Here is a 12421-nt window from a genome sequence, read left to right on the forward strand (position 1 = left end):
GACTGGAGATAAGCTGCACATGCACATGAGTCACAGTCACACACCTGAACTGGAAAGATGCTGCACATGCATCACAGTCACACACCTGGACTGGAGATATGCTGCACACGCTCATGTGTCACAGTCTCACATCTGGGCTAGAGATATGCTGCACACACATGTATCACAGTCACACGCTTGCACTGGAGGTATACTGCACATGCACATGTATCACAATCACACACCTAGACTGGAGATATGCTGCTCATGCACATGTATCACAGTCACACACCTGGACTGAAGATATGCTGCTCACGCACATATATCACAGTCATAAACCTGGACTGGAGAGATGCTGCACATGCACATGTGTCACAGCTATATACCTGGAGTGGAGATATGCTGCAAACACACTTGTGTCACAGTTATACACCTGGACTGAAGAGATGCTGCACACGCACATGTATATCACAGTCACACATCTGAACTGGAGATATGCTGCACACGCACATGTATCACAGTCCCAAACCTGGACTGGAGAGATTCTGCACATGCACATGTGTCACAGTCACACACCTGGACTGAAGAGATGCTGCACACGCACATGTATCACCATCACACACCTGAAGTGGAGATATGCTGCACACATGCACCACGCACACTTATATGCAGTAACTCTGAGCTGCTAGTGCCAATGGCAGACAGAGGAGAACTATTTCAGGCAGTTGTTACCACAGATCCTTGTAAATCCTCTAGAACCACCATAAATATCCTTTATGAACTTACTTTCCTTCTAGGACATGGCTGTAAAGGTCTCCTGGCATCGATTTGCCCACCTGACCTTTGGAGGGTTAGATTCGGGCACAGAATGAAGACGTATTGTTTGTTGGCGGAGCCGCAATTAGCCTCTGATTACATCGCATTGATTGGACCGTAATCATCTTTATTAAACCAAGTCATCTGCTGACCGAGAAATCTTCATTATTCTCCCTCCTTCCTTCACTCCTCGGGGGTCTGAGCAGCTCAAAAGTTTTAATGACTCAGAAGATCACATGAATCTCCCTAAAATCATAAATTCCCAATAAATATTAGTCTGGGGCCATTGTCTTATCTCAAGGAGCTAAATATTGTATTCCACCTGTTCTACATACTACTGTATCTGCTCTTGGGAAAGCTGGATGATAACCAATATGGCCATCATTACATCTCCCACTCCTCTTTCCCAGAGACCAATGATCATTGACTTCACTGATCTGATTAGGCAGGCTGGGACTTGTGGTTCTACAACTGTTGGAGAATCACATCCTTGTTAGTGAGCTGTTAACCCCAACAATAGCCACTGAATATCCCAAGTGGTGTCTGGAATACTGCGCCCCCATCATGATCAGGTCGCCTCTTTCCTCGGACGTGTCACTTAGCGGGGGATGTCACCAGTGCTGCAGCCGTCAGCTGTCACCGCTTCCTAGCCTGCTCTAACAACCTGAGATTTACATGCAATCTGCGTCCCGGCTGTTTTGACAACGAGGAGTAAACATATCTGGAGTGCGGCGGCCGCTCTTCCAAGGCTTCAGAAAATGAATTTTAATTTCTGAATCTGTCTTCTAAATTTTACCCAGATAGGAAATCTGCATTTTCCTAAATCTCCTTGGCAACCGGTAATTGCACTGCAGATTTCAAAGTTCCAGAAAGTAAGATATATTTACTTAAGGAAGAATTGAAGAATTTGTAGCAATATATATCACTATATATCTACAGTGTGTGCTATCAGGACGATGCTATGAATTAGATACACTTTAGAGCAGTATGCATACCTCCCAACCGTCCCAGATCTGGCATTGGACAACAGCTGCAATCCTACAGGGATGGTGGAACATCAATGCACTAACAATAAAAAATTAGGTTTTTAAGCAATATGCAAATAAGCCTGGAAGTGCAGTGGAGGCGGGCTGATGCAATTAGCCTTCCTCATTATCTCCTACCTTGCATCATCTTCCTAACTTTTTTCTTCAGGAATTTGGCTGCCGACACATTCACAATTCTATCCCTAGTAATGGAGGATGCACAAGATTGCGGCCAACATGGGCGCAGAGGGGGCTGCCATTGCTGTCAATCAAGAACCAAAGGGAGGCACAAGGTGAAGAATTGTGAGGCAAAAAGAGGCAATCTGAATCTATTGTCCGGCCCATAATCCACATTCAGGCTAAATTGTCTATTGCTTCGATACTTCATTTCTCATCTGTCTCATCATTTTCCCCCAGATAACAGGACTGATATTGTTTTCTAATGCCCTAAAAAATCATACTAGATTATTGATTAAAAACCACCAGAAGGGTTCTCTTTCCTTTACAGATTTCATTTTTCATTTTTTATATACAGTCATGGTTGAAAGTGTTGGCACCTTTGATATTGTTCCAAAAAATAAAGCAATTCTCCCAGAATATTATCCCAATTACCCACATTTTGTTATACACAGGTTTATTTCCTTTGTGTGTATTGAAACAACACAAAAATAACACAAAAAAAGGCAAATTAGACAAAATTTCACAGAAAACCTCAAAAATGGGCTGGGGAAAACTGTCGGCACCCTCAAGTTAATATTTGGTTGCACTCTTTAGAAATAATAACTGCAATTAATCGCTTCCTATAACCATCTACAAGCTTCTTTCACCTTCTTAGCTGGAATTTTTGATGACTCTTCGCACAAACTGCTCCAGGTCTCTCATATGTGAAGACGCCTTTTCCCAACAGCAATTTTTAAGATCGCTCCACAGGTGATCAATTGGAGTTAGATTTGGACTCATTTCTGCCACTTCAGAACTCTCCAGCGCTTTATTTCTATCCATTGCTGGGCTTCTTGAAGTATGTTTGGGGTCATTGTCTTAATAGAAGACCCATGACCTAGGACACAAACCCAGTGTCATGATCCATTTTTGGATCTGTGTCAGAGTCTGGACTCTCTTATATAAACCTTTTTCCTTTCTGGCCCTCGGGGGTTAATATGGGCTTTTGCCGCCGGTGGCTGCTGGTGTTACTACAAGTTTAGTGAGTCTGCTGCTGGGTGGCCGTTGGTGTTACTACATGTATAATCAGTCAGCAGGTGTGACCACTCCCTCCTTCCTTTAAAGGGTCATCAGGTGCTGCACTCACTGTTGGTAATACAGGTCATTTGCTAACCAACCTTGGTGAAGACTGGACCTACCTGGTGCAGAGGGGGGTTCAGCTTATCTGGAGCAGTGGTGATGCTGCTGGATGCTGATCGGGTGCCTTACTCTGCTGCTTGGAGCATTGGCAGCAGATAAAGCAAAGTTTTGTTTTTTAGTTGCTTTAACCCCATGGTGTCTATTTTATCTTTCCTTTCGTGTTAATGGTGCAGTACACTTTTTTCCCTGTCTCACCTCCTGGGGAGGGGGTTGCGGGGTTTAGCTCAGGGCTCAACAGGAGATAGGGACAGGTCAGGGAGGCACTACCATTAAGTGTACCCCCAAGTTAAGGAAAGTCAGGGCACCTCCTTAGCCTGAGGGGTAGTTCAGGGGCCCAGGTTCCACTTTTCCTGCTTTTTCCCTACTGCCCCGTGACACCCAGCTTTCTGACAGATTTCATGACATCTTGCACACAGTCAAGGCACATAGTTTCAAAGGCATCAAAGCAACCCCAAAACATCTGTGACCCTGCACCATATCAGATTGTAGGTACTGCATTTTTTTGTAGGTCTCATTTGAGAAGTATCAAAAAGCTCTATCTTGGTCTCATCTGTGCACAGGACGCTTTCCCAGAAGGAGTTTGACTTTCTCACCTACATTTTGGCAAACTGCAGTCTTGATTTTATGTCTTTGTGTCAGAAGTGGGGTCCTCCTGGGTCTCCTGCCATAGCATTTCATTTCATTTACATGTGGAAGGATAGTTTGTGCTGACACTGATGCACCCTGAGCCTGCAGGAAAGGTTGGATTTCTTTTGAACTTGGCTGAGACTGCTTATCCACCATCCGGACTATTCTGCGTTAAAACCTTTTATCAATTTTTCTCTGCCACCCACATCCAGGGAGATTAGCTACAGTGCCATGGGTTGTAGACTTCTTGATTATGTTGCGCACAATGGATAAAGGAACATCAAGTTCTCTGGAGATGGACTCGTAACTTTGAGTTTGTTGATATTGTTCAACAATGTTGGTTCTCGTCCTCAGACAGTTCTCTTCTCCTCTTTCTGCTCTCCATGCTTAGCCGGCACATACAGACACACAGTGTAAAGATTGAGTCAACTTCTCCCCTTTTTATCTGGTTTCAGGTCTGATTTTCATATTTCCCACACCTGTTACTTGCCACAGTTGAGTGTGTATGAGCAACACAGGCTTGAAACAAAGTTGTTTATCCACAATTTTGGAAAAGTGCCAACAATAGTGTCTGGTTCATTTCTGGGGTTTTGCATGAAATTTTGTATTGTTCCAATACACAGAAAGGAAATAAACATGTCTTTAATATTTAACTGTGTATAATATGTGTGTAACATGTGTATAATATTTAATTGCAATTGCAATAATTTTCTGGGAGAAATACTTCATTTTCTAGGACATTTAAAAGGTTGCTAACACTTTCGGCCATAAATGTATATTATTTATTTATTCACTTATTTATTTTATCATCTTTTTATATGTTAATTTATCTCTTTATTTAATAGGTAAAAAAAGATAATGTGTATAAAGCCCACCTTTCCAGACTTTCCTCCACTTTTTTTCTTCTTGGCCATGCTGCTGATAGAGGCATATACAGAGCATCGCATCCATATCGTTGCTTACCAAGCACATCTCTGCAGTTTTGTTAATGGATGTCTGTGTTTTTAAACTGAACGAGACTGAGTTGCTACAGTGTATCAAGAGTAGTCGACAGTATTCACCACTGCAACCAGGCCCGGTGGGTCAAAGGCCCATCGATGCAGCAGACACTTCTACTGGATGTGCCTCCTCGGACACACAGGCAGCTGAAGTGTATTGCACATTGGGACTGTGCGTGGCAGTACACACTGCTGAACAATCAGGTGACCTTGTTAATCTGGGCGACGTCCGAGCCGGCATGACTCTTTGTTCGTGACACTCTCAATAAACATGAGGTAAGCACTATAGTGTCAGTAGTCTTGCCCAATGACCACTACTGGTATACTATTTTCAACAGGGCAGAGCCACGATATGAACCCCAGCCTACGACATGGGAGACTGGGGTTCAAATCGTGGCTCTGCCCTGTTGGAAATAATATACCAGTAGTGGTCATTGGGCAAGACTACTGACACTATAGTGCCTACCTCAATAAACATGAGTGTGTCAAGAACAAAGAAAGTCATGCCGGGTCGGACTTCGCCCGAATTTACAAGGTCCGCAACAGATGTTGAGAAACCAGGACAATCTGATGCAACAAAAACATACACACGTGGTCAAAATTGTTGGTACCCCTCGTTTAATGACAGAAAACTCCACAATGGTCACAGAAATAACTTGAATCTGACAAAAGTAATAATAACTAAAAAAAACAAACATTGCTTTTTAACCATGCTTCCACTGATTTTTAAAAAAAAATAAAGCTCATGAAATAGGCCTGGGCAGAAATGATGGTACCCCTGAAAATAATGTGACAAAAGGGACATGTTAAATGATGGTGTGTCCACTAATTAGCGTCACAGGTGTCTACAATCTTGGAATCATTGAGTGGGCCTGTATAGAGGGCTACAGATACGCACTGTGCTGTTTGGTGACATGGTGTGTATCACACTCAACACTCAGTGAAGGGTACCAATAATTTTGACCACGTGTGTACATGGACATGGCAGGAGAACCTGAATCTGATGATTGGTCCACTGGATAATTCTCCGATGGGCACAGGCACTGACTGACACCTGCTGGCAGACTGGCCAGCTGCTGCCTAGGGCCCCCACTGCTCCCGGGGCCCCAGCCAGTGGCGTGTCGCTAAAAGTGGCACACCAAGCTGCTATGGGGCCCCTGAGTCAGTGAAGCAGCAGCTGGAGCCAGGAGCCTGTCCCTGCTGCTAAAGAAAAATGAATATTCACTCATCTCCACGACCATTTCACTTTAATAGCGGACAGTGTTAGTCGCAGGCTGAGGCTAACACTGCCTGCATGTAAAGCTGGTGCTGCTGCATCGGGGCCCCAGAGGTGGGCCCCTACACTTTGGGAAGCCCTGAGGGCAATCGTCGGGCAGCTTGGCAGCAGAGCGGAGCTGCAGGGATCCGATGCCATGCTGCTTCCTGTCTGACACAGCACAGCTGGATGACATCATCATTCAGCGTGGCTGTTTCAGAGAGAAAGTGGGATGTGCTGCAGCTGTGGGAATGTGCGGAGAGGTGTGTGTGTTTGAGTGTATGTGAGAGAGAGTGGTGCGGTGCTGTGTGTGTGTATTGGAGATTGGCAATGATGTTGGTGATGGAGAGAGCAGTGATGGTGGTGGGGACGAGGCAATGATAGGGGTGGTGGGTGAGAAGGCAATGATGGAGGGGTGGATGAGGACAACGATGGACGTGGATGGGAAGAACAATGATGGAGGTGGAGGGGGGTTGCTTTACACCCTATGAGGGGGGGCTGCATTATACCAAATGAGGGGGCTGCATTATACTTTATGAGGGGGCTGCAGTATATTGGGGGCTACATCATACTATATGATGGGGGCTGCATTATACTATAATATATTCTATGAGGGGGTAGCATTATATTCTGAAAGCGCTACATGTTATTCTGTGGCAGGGCTGCATTATACTAGATGAGAGGGGCTTCATTATACCCTATGATGGGGGCTGCATTATATTCTATGGGGGGCTACATTATACCTTATGAGGGGGTTGCATTATATTTTGTGGGGTGTTGCATTATACCCTATGAGGGGGGCTGCATTATATTCTATGACAGGGACTACATTATATTCCATGAAGGAGGCTACATTATATTCTATGAGGGGCTACATTATATTCTATGAGGGGGCTATATTATATTCTATGAGGGGACTACCCCAACCCCTGCTACATAATTAAGATGTGTACTACCTTATATTATACCCTGATATTAGCGTGTTTTATCTCAGAATTGGTGGTCTTGTATTTATTTCTATGTAGCTACATAGTGGGTCCCAAGAATAATTTTCTCTGGTGGGCCCAAGGTGCTCCAGTCTGACACTGATAACAGCAGACCAAATGAGAGAGGATATATGAAGTGTATGAAGAAACTGCATGTCCATTGACTGATAAACACCTAGTCACCCAATGTTTCAATGTCATAAAGAGAAAGCTATTATTATCACAATTTGAGATGGATCAACCACACCACATGAAGACCTGGAAAACAACATGTGCAAGTGCAACCCCCTGAAGATCCTGATCCAATCCTGCACTTGCATCACCCCCATAACTCAAACTAATGAACTGATCTATGCTAATCATGAAAATGCTTAGCTATACAACCAGCAAGAACAACAGAAGTGTGTGCCCCCCCTTGGAAAAGAAGACTCGAGACGAAGATCAAGGTGACACAAAGGGAAGTCAGCCAACTAATAGAAATAAAGAAAGATGTAAAGATCAAGAATAAGACCAAGCTGGACAAGTACAAAGGCCTGACCCCAAATGGAGCCCTAGAGACTGCTAAACAAAGGCTCACAGCACTCGCTGCAAGACTAAGGAGATACGCTAGAGAAGCTAAGATGGTTCTCTGGAGAAGAAAAATGCCCTGTTCTCCAGAGAATCATCCAAGGTGTACTCCCAACTACAGAATAGCAGGACAAAGGCTGCAACTCCACCAATAACAGAGACTGAACAATAGAGGAGGAACATATGAGAGATGGAAAAAACACACACATCAGTGCAATGTGGCTGCAAGATCTGAGAATGAAACACAGCAAGAACCAGTCACCATTACAGAAGCAGACATCCAACAGCGGGTCAAGAACATGAAGAGCTGGACAGCACCTGGCCCGCACATGATCCACACCTAATGGCTAAAGAAATTAAGAGTGGTATATGAACACGTGGCAAAGCAGATGAACCAACTGCTAGAAGTAGGCCAACACCCAGCTTGGTTAACACAAGGAAGAACAGTGTTGATCATGAAGGATCCTCACAAAGGAAGAGTTCCATCCAAATACCGCCCAAGAACCTGCCTTACAACAACATGGAAACTCCATTCAGGCATCATAGCCACCAAGCTACAGAACCATATGAACCAGTACATGAATCCAGCTCAGAAAGGCATTGGGACCAACACCAGAGGCTCTAAGCACCAGCTCCTAGTAGATAGAGCAGTTGCTCAAGACTCAAGATCCAGACAGACAAATCTCAGCACAGCCTGACTTGACTACCGGAAAGACTATGACTCAATGCCACACACATGGATCTGTGAATGCTTGTCTCTCTAAAATGTCAACAGGAAATTAAGAACCTTCCTAGAAGCTCAATGGGGCTATGGAGAACAATATTGGAAGTGAACTCAATACAACTAGCACAAATGACCATCAAATGTGGCATATACCAAGATGATGCACTGTCCCCATTGCTGTTCTGTATAGGTGTGAACCCCCTCAGTCAGATAATTACAGAGTCTGGCTATGGATACAAGTTCAAGAGTGGAAGCATCATCAGCCACCTCCTCTACATGGATGACATCAAGCTGTATGCCAAAAACGAATGAGACATTAATTCACTGATCCACTTGACAAGGATCTACAGCAAAGACATCTGGATGTCCTTCGGACTCGAGAAGTGTAGCCGGTTGGTAATAAAGAGAGGCAAGGTAGTCAAGACTGATGGAGTGGAATCACCAGCAGGACACATAGCAGATGTCCAGACATGCTACAAGTACCTCAGCATCCCACAGGGATATTGTAACCAAGATGAGGAGGCAAGGAAAGCAGCAACATCCAAATACCATCAAAGTGTAAGACAGGTCCTGAAGAGCCAGCTAAATGGGAAGAATAAAATCCGCACCATCAATACATATGCCATACCAGTTATAAGACACCCTGCTGGCATAGTGTGCTGGTCAAAAGAAGAGATAGAAGATGTAGTTGTGAAGACACGAAAGCTCCTCACAATGCTTGGAGGTCTTCACTCTAAGTCTAGCACCCAAAGATTGTATACCAACAGAAAGGAGAGTGGTCGAGGCTTGATAAGCATCCAAGCAACCATCATGGATGAAACAAGAACAATACAGGAATACATTAGAAAAATGGCACCTAAAGATGAGATGCTGAGAGAAAGCCTAATGCACAAGAACAACAGATCTGGAAGGAAGAACAGGAACATGAAGCCATGGCAAGACAAGCCGCTGCATAAGATGTACCATCAACAAATAATGGAGGTGGCCTCAGGCGGCACCACCTGCTGATAAAAAGGGGGGTGGCATCTGCGGGGGGGCATTCATTCAGATGCAGGCTTGTGCCTGCATTTGACCACTCTTCTCTCCCTGACATCTTGCTATCTCCTGCTGTGCCGCTACCTGCTTCATACTGGGGGAATATGCACTTAAAAGATTATGGGTGCGCGGCGGCTTTTACTCTCCCGATTCAGCAAATCAGAGAGGGGAGGTGTCCTGCAGGAGAAGAACAATGGCCAATGAACACTCTGACAGAAGAGCTGATTGGCCAGTGCTCCTGTCCTCCTGCATAGCATGTCTTTGAAGGGAAGAAGTGAGAGCCAGGAAATAAGATTGGAGGAGCCACTTGTGCTGAAGATATGGAGGAGAAGCAGCTCCAGTCCACATGGTGACAGATCTCCTGCTGGGCAGTCCCAGCAGAGAGAGTGGATGTGGGGCTCAGCTGCTGTGAGCATGGGAAGCTGCACATGTACACCAGCCCCCACCCCTGTAGCACAAAGGAGTGTGTCTCCATGTGGGTTGTGTGTCTGTGTGTGTGAGTAGTGTCTGTGTGTGTGGGTTGTGTGTCTGTGTGTGGGTTGTGTGTGTGTGGGGGGTTGTGTGTCTGTGGGTTGTGTCTCTCTGTGTGTTATGTGTCTGTGTGTGGGTTATGTCTGTGCAAGGGTTGTGTGTCTGTGTGTGTGTGGATTGTGTGTCTGTGTATGTGGGGGTTGTGTCTGTGTATGTGGGGGTTGTGTCTGTGTGTGGGGGTTGTGTCTGTGTGTGGGGGTTGTGTCTCTGTGTGGGTTGTCTGTGTGTGGGTTGTGTCTGTTTGTGGGTTGTGTCTGAGTGTGTCTGCGTGTTTGTGGGTTGTGTCTCTCTGTGGGTTGTGCCTCTCTGTGTCTTTGTGTGTAGTTTCAGTCTCTCTGTGTGTTGTGTGGTATATGGGTTGTGTTTGTGGTGTGTTGTGTGTCTGTGTGGTGTGGGTTGTGTGTGTCGGTGTGGGTTGTGTCTGTGGTGTGTCTGCGTGTAGGTTCAGTCTCTCTGTGTGTTGTGTGGTATATGGGTTGTGTTTATGGTGGGTTGTGTGTCTGTGTGTGGATTGTGTCTCTCTGTGTGTTTGTGTGTGGGTTGTGTCTGTGTGGTGTGTGGGTTGTCTGTTGTGTGTCGGTGTGGTTTGTGTGTGTGGGTTGTGTCTCTGTATGTGTGTGGGTTGTGTCTCTGTGTGTGTGGGAGGGGCTGTGTCTGTTTTTGTGTTTAGATATCTTTTGAGCATACTGAAGTGTGTGTATATAAACTTGTCCTGCATGCATGTTCTGTTTATATGATGTGTACCTGCTGTGCATCTGTTTTATAGCATGTGTGTACTAAGGACATGTATGATGTGTGTCTGTGTGACTGTATGATGTGTATGTAATGAGCATGTGTTGTAAAGTATATGTGTGCTGAATGCAAGAATAAAATGTAATTTAACCCCTTCACCACCTTTGACGTTCATATATGTCAAAGGTTGTATCCTTGCCTTTGATACAATCTTGCACGCTGGCAATATAGTATATAGAGGACTATGGGGGTGTATTATACTAAATGGAGGACTATGGGGGGTGCATTATGTTATATAGAAGACTATGGGGGTGCATTATAATATATGGAGGACTATGGGGGTGCATTATAATATATGGAGGACTATATGAAGCCAATTATACTATATGGAAGTAATTATAATATTTGGAGTGCTCTTTGGGGGGCATGATAATACTTAAAGGGCTATGAGGAAGCCTTTATACTTTATGGAGGTCTGTGTTCAGGGCCAACGTTTGGGACAGGCAGACCAGGCAGATGCCTGGGGCCCCCACCTACAAAGGGGGCCCCCTGCATATGCAGCCCATTTATCAAGTGCCCAGAGGGTGTACAGCAGTGAATAATGCTGTGCATTGCTCTGAAGTCTTGGAGTGTCTCTCGCAAAGCCCCTTGAGGCCCCTGTCTCTTTCACCCTGCAGTTAGGTTAAAAGTTGAGAGTGAGGGGGAGGGACCGATTACAGCACAGTGACAGCCAGGAAGATGCCTGAAGCTCTGTATGTCTCTTCCTGAGTCCTGATCATGGCTGCTCCTAGCACTGTCCTGAGAATGGATATGCCTAAGTGAAGCCGCAGAACCTGGTAAGAGCAGCAATAACAGGTCAGAGTGCAGTTATTTACTCACAGTGGTCCCAGAGCTCTGTGCTGATTGCTGCAGGATTAGGATTCACAGCCACATACAGCAGCGATCAGCATCAGCTCTGACCACAGTCACTAATCCCTGCTTGTAATCTGACAGGGCGACCTCCTGTCACTACTGTCTGGATGACACAAGACAGGGATATTGTCTGCTGTATCAGGGGATTTATGATATAGAAATAAATGAATTCCCATGTGAAATAATAAGGGTAAACCATACATATATATATAGTAGTACTACAGGTGTGCGTAGGAATCCGTGTTTTTGGTGCATTTTTTTTTTTGCTGCCAAAGCCTGCTCTCTTGGCAGTAAAAACACTGCTTTCAAAACACCCATTTTTTAGGGTATGTGCAGATGATCCGGAAATGGCAGCACTTTGGACGCAGTGGACATGTGCTCCGTCTAAGGCCTGTTTCACACATCAGTTTTTTTGTGTCAGTTAAAATCCGCCAAAATGGCGGAAAGCGAATCCGTTGTTAACTGATGTGAACGGATGCCACTGGACCGTTTTTTTTTACGGATTCGTTGAATGAACAATTTTAAAGGAACCGTTGCCCGGGCGGGGGGGGTGGAGAGAGAGAGAGAGAAGATTTTTTGTGTCCGCCAGAAATGATTTCAAGGTTAAATTTCCGCCTGACTTCATTCCTCTGGGCATGCGCACTAGAAAAATGCGGATCCTGCAGCACAAAAAACGTTACATGGTCCGTCCAGGCATCTCGGCGGATGCAAAAAAATTAACGGATCCGCAAAAAAACGGATCCAACGGATGGCCATCCATCAAGATCCGCCGGTAATGCAAATCAATGGGGAAAAAAACGGATCCGACAAAAAAAATGGTGGATCCGTTTTTTTGCGGCGGATTTTGACTGATGGTCAAAAACGGAAGTGTGAAA

The sequence above is a fragment of the Dendrobates tinctorius genome, unplaced genomic scaffold, assembly GCF_039654945.1.
Source record: "Dendrobates tinctorius isolate UK_male_01 unplaced genomic scaffold, ASM3965494v1 ptg000114l, whole genome shotgun sequence".
Classification (NCBI taxonomy): Eukaryota; Metazoa; Chordata; class Amphibia; order Anura; family Dendrobatidae; genus Dendrobates; species Dendrobates tinctorius.